Source organism: Nannospalax galili, unplaced genomic scaffold (assembly GCF_000622305.1).
Source record: "Nannospalax galili isolate Female #2095 unplaced genomic scaffold, S.galili_v1.0 scaffold779, whole genome shotgun sequence".
Taxonomy (NCBI): domain Eukaryota; kingdom Metazoa; phylum Chordata; class Mammalia; order Rodentia; family Spalacidae; genus Nannospalax; species Nannospalax galili.
The window spans coordinates 427,605-433,390 of NW_008345224.1; positions in this window are offsets into that span (position 1 = coordinate 427,605).

Consider the following 5,786-nt stretch of genomic DNA (forward strand, 5'->3'; position numbering starts at 1 on the left):
CCAGTTAATTTAACATGTTCATCAGCTAGGACGGTGTCCAGCCAGTGTAAAGGCCATCTCAGTCGCTCATGTGAACACCCCACAGCTTTTATATTTTAGAATGCTTTATAAAGCTATTTTTATATAAGGCCATCCATAATTGTACATGTGTGTAGCTGTTTTACACCTGTCTTTAGAGTAGTCCCCATTTTGCTTGGTGCTCTGCTCATCTCTATGACTTGCTAGTAGAGTTGCCAGGGCCAGAGCCTAGACCCTGGCAGCCCTAACAATCCAGGCTTAGCCTCCCAACCTCAATAAGCCAATTAAAGAAAGAATAGTAAAATACAGGAAGAGAAGATTTATTCAATGCAGCCTCACTGGGAAGAAGAAATAGAGGTCCAATGATCTCCCAAGTCTGTCTTCAGGGTCCTGACCAAGGTTTAGGTTTAAATAGAGAGTGAGAGCTGTGCACAAATAAGCAGTCCTGGTCCAGATGTGGTCCTGCCTATCACTGACCCATCATTGTCTCACCTCCAGTCTCTCCCACAATTTGTTGTAACTACGTAAGATGAGAGAGACATGTCCCCCCTCTAGCTGGCACCAGGCTTCAGCTTTTTCCCTAGACCAGAATAAGACTCTTAGGGAAATTCCAGTTCCAATTCCTTGGGGTCCATTGTCTCAATAGTCTGAGAGCCATCATCACTGACCCATCATTGTCTCACCTCCAGTCTCTCCCACAAGATGAGCTGACAATTTGTTGTAACTACGTAAGATGAGAGAGACATGTCTCCCCTCTAGCTGGCACCAGGCTTCAGCCTTTTCCCTAGACCAGAATAAGACTCTTAGGGGAATTCCAGTTCCAATTCCTTGGGGTCCATTGTCTCAATAGTCTGAGAGCCATAGAGAGGGGCACAAGTGTCTCCTTAGAATATGTTAATCCCTACCAGGATGGCTACACTCCTACTTGCAACCCCTGCCCTAGTAAAGGCCCTCGTCTGAGTAACTTAGGTTGACAAGCTAGGAGGTGTTATGTCCTTCTGTCACACACACACACACACACACACACCCCAACTCACAAGAAGAGTGATTTGAAGGAGACACTATAGCATAAACCGCAGAGGACAGACTGGTACTATGTACCACAGGCATATTATTAGGGACTTGAGCAGGGTTTTACATGAACCAAATTACATTTTATACATCCTTGCTTATCTTTTCTTAACGATATATTGTGAAAATGTTAAACGGCTGCACAACAAACTGTTTTGATAATATACTATAAAATGAAATAATGTATGTTATAATTTATCCAACTGTCCCTGATAGCCAATTACAGTTTTCTTTACTGTTACAAATAACAACTACTCTCACATAGTTCATGCCCCTATTTCCTAATTTACTCATGCTTTAATTAATGGTGCTTTTGTTTCTATGGGATAAATTCTGAGAAAGAGGTTACTCTCAATTTTAGTCATCATTTTAATAGATGACTCCAAAATGGCCATAATAATGTAATTTCCACAGACAAGCCAGTAGGGAAACATTCCCAGTCTTTTTAAAAGATTTGTTTTATTTTGAATTATGTGTATATGTTTGTCTGTGTATGGGTTTGTGCATGTGGGTGCAGGTGCTCACAGAGGTCAGAAGAGGGTGTCCACCCCCCTGGAGCTACAATTACAGGTAGTTGTGAGCTGTCTGATGTGGGTACTGGAATCCTCTGCAAGAGCAACAAGTGTCCCTAATAGCTGATCCATCTCTCCAGTCCCATATTCAATCTTCTAATGTTTGTTTACCTGTTAGGTATGAGGTAACTTCCCCTTGTTACTTTATATGTTAATAGTCCTCCCCTGACTTGCTGTCACATCCCTGTTCATCTAAGTCTGGGCACTTGTGGATTGCCTAAATTTCTTTGTTTATTTTTTTTTAATCACTTGTCTGCTTAGCGATTCAAAAAATCCACGTGCGCGTGTGTGTGTGTGTGTGTGTGTGTGTGTGTGTGTGTGTGTTGCTGTGTGTAGCAAGTTCCAACTTGAAATAGTCCATCCTAGAGGGAGGTTCACTAAAACTCAGGAAGAAGACAATACACAGGTCTCTGGGAGTCCCTAAAACATACAAGATTTAATCTTGTATGATTCACAAGGCCTTTCCTTCTCAAGGGTAAATAAGCAGTGCATGCTGCTACAGAGAGGAGACTCTGACATGTGGAGTTGCCTGCAAGTTCTGCAGAGAGCTCCAGGGATGCAGTTCCTGTGAGCCATCACCCATGCTGGGGTGGCTTTTTTGGTAATACAACTGCCTTTGTGTCATCCTTTCTCTTGTAAGTTAGCCCAAAGAACTCACTGTGTTGTGAAAAATCACATTCAGCAAGGAACTGAGAACTACTTGGAGAGTTAGAGAACTCAACGTTCATTTATGCCAGTGGACCCAGAAGAGCTAGCACTCTGAAGTTCTGGGACCTAAGCCCTCATGTCTCACAGGTTTTATATATTTATCTGCATCATTTTCAACTATTACAGTATTGATGAGTTTAAATTACAGTCTATGTGATTACTAGCATAGGTGCTTATGTGTCCTAAGAACTCCAAGGGGAAATTCCTTCTGCAGTTAAGCAGCCAAGCATGTTTACAGAAGCTGATGCTAAGGCCCAAACCTAGAACATCCTTTGACAAACAGGATTTTGCAAGCATCTAGCAAACATAACTACAAACAGATGTTTTTAACTATAACTGTAGTGATCATTTCTCAAGATGGCCCTGGTGGCCTTTGTGTTTCCCACTGTAGTTTAATTCCTCTTTCAACACAACTCTTAGCAAGTATCCATTACAAAAATCACTATCAGGTAACTACTCTGTCCTAAAGTATAAAATTAATTATAAAACAATGACAACTGTACACAAAAGTAACATTAAATGCATGGGTATATATTTTTTCCTCTTCAAATGGTTCACACGACAAAAATAAAATCTCCAAAGACACACAACAGGTGCATGCACAAGAGTGTATGTGCGCCCATGCATGCTCATGTGGAGGCTGGGGGGGGGGTCCCTGGGTTTCTTCCTTTTCACTCTCTGTCTTATTTCCTTGAGGTGGGATCTCTCACTAACCCCCAAACTCATTGTTTCAGCTAGGCTGGCTGCCCAGTGATCTCCCTGGTTCCCCTGCCGTTGCCCCCAACACTGGAGTGACAGGTATATACAGCAAGGCCTGGGTTTTTATGTGGGTGCTGGAGATTTTAACTCAGGTACTTATGCTTGCACAGTAAGTGATCTTACTCAATGAGCCATCCCACCAGTCCAATTTGTACAATCTATTATGGCATGCATTGATTGATTCTCTGGTATGTCTTGTCATATGTAAATTTTAAAAAGTTACTTATTTTATTTTATATGTATGAGTGTTATGCCTGCATATATGTAAATGCACTTGTATCATATAGCACCCACAGAGGAAGGAGTCAGATCCCCTAGATATGGAGATATGGATGGTTGTTAGCTGCCATGTAGATGTCGGGATTTGAATCTGGGTCTTCTGTAAGAGCAGCCAGTGCTCTAAACCACTAAGCATCTCTCCAGCCCCTCATATATAAGTTTTTAGTTTCTCTACTGTGCTGTACTTTTAAAACCTTTGTTTTATTTTCATCAGTTTGGAAGATTTTTTTTGTCCCTACATTAAATTTGTAAGCATTTAGATCTTTAAAATTTGATTGCATTTATTTATTTATTATTTATTTATACTTGTATATAGATGTGCAGCACATGTGTATAGGTCAGAGAAGAACCTGTGGCACTGTAAACTTAGTGTAAAACCTAGTCAAATACTTATGGCTATAGGGGTCATAGACCTTAGAGGAGAACCTACTACTGCCACTTTCCTAAACCAATGTGATTTCTAAATATTTGTCCTTATATCTGCAGATAAATATAGCTTTCACCACTCAGCAAGGTAGCTTCTTTTTTCAAATGGAGAGTATTAAAGAGGTCTACAACTGACCAAAATGAAGAGAACAAGCCATTGTGATACCTAGCCCCAACTGATATAATGTAACTCCCTCCATTTAAGGCTCAGCAAACATCTTGGAAGAGGAGGTGGAAAGATTGTAAGAGCCAGAGGACTAGGCGACCTGCTGCTAGACAGTGTCTTCTAGACATGACAGGGAAGCTGCACCCAGGAAATCTCCACAACATGGTTGTCTGAGCAAGACCTGCATAATAACAACACCAGCTGGCATCCACTGTGGATGGGGGAAAATTCACAGATCCCCATCTCTAAATGGAGAGCTATGGCAATCAATGGCTGCTGAGAGAGGGAGAGCTAACTCCAGGGACAAGCTCCCTGATGGTTATCCAATCCCAGGTAGTCAGCCATAAACATATGTACATATGCGCACCACTAAAGGGACTCAGTGCATTTTATGGATGTGTGTGTATACATACATACATACATACATACATACATACATATATATGTGTGTGTGTATGTGTACATATATGTATATGTATGTGTGTGTACATATATTTAAAAATAATGAGGACCCGCAGGCCTCTCTCCAACCCGCAGGCTTCTCTCTCCGGGGTAAGTCGATAAGGCCCTCAATGCCCCCCCCTCCTATCCTGGGGAACAACCACTGCTTCTTCCTGATCCTGTGCATCCAGAGCACCTCAGTTCCTTCCCAGGTCCCCAGGAGCACTCTGGGCCCTGGCCCCGCCCTCACCTCCCTCTGCTTCCCTGGGCCTGCCAGACCCACAGGCCTCTCTCTGACCCTCAGGCCTCTCTCTCTGGGGTAAGTCCATCTTGCCCTCTATGCATTGATTCCCCCAGCCTCACTCACCCTCCCATCTTTCCCTCCAGTCTCTCCTCCTAGCCTGGGCCCTATACCATCCCTTGTCTTGGTGCCCCAGACACCTGGGGAACCACCACTGCTTCTTCCTGATCCTGTGCATCCAGACCAACTCATTTCCTTATCTGGTCCCCAGGGACAGTCTGGGCCTGGCCCCACCCTCACGTCCCTCTGCTTCCCTGGGTCTGCACAACCCACCAGCCTAACTCCTGGACATCTGGGCTGACCTTTCCTCTTCCTGGTCCTTTGCATCCAGACCAACCCAGCTCCTCAGTGCAGTCCCCAAGGGCCCTTGGAGCTGCCTCCTGCCCACATATTCCTTTGCATCTCTGGGTGGCATGGCAACCAGCTGCCCTACACAAGCATCTTTCCTGGGACAGCTCCCAGGCCAGTCCAACCACCAAATTCCTGAGGCCAAAATCTATCCTAGAGGGATTAAGACCTTAGGAGAAAGCCTGAGAGCATCTGATCGTCATCTGACTTGGGCCTCTGTGGGAATTCCTGATGACAAAAGGAATCTGGCCACTCCAATATACAATCAAAAGAGAGAACTGGAAGCTTACAGGAACCAGCCTTTCAGGCCCAAAAATTAAGCCACAAAGACGCATAAAGTTCACAAAAGAAGCAGACCTAAACTGGAAGGCTTGAGTCTCACAAAAGAATCAGAAACTACAAAAGAAATTCACATGTCAAAATTACAGAGAAAAACATGAAAAGCCAAAATACCATATTGCCATCAAATACCGATAGTCCTCTAGAGGAGTATAATGAGAACCCCGTGGGGATAATGCAGGACATGGAACTCAAAAGAACAATTATAAACATGATAAAAGAATTCAGTGAATTTAAAGAACACACAAACAAAGAAATCAAAGAACTGAAGGAAGATAAAAACTGAATGAATTCAGAAAAGAGCAAGAAATATTGAAGAATACTCAGGCTGAAATGAAGAAGGAAGTGAAACACTCAG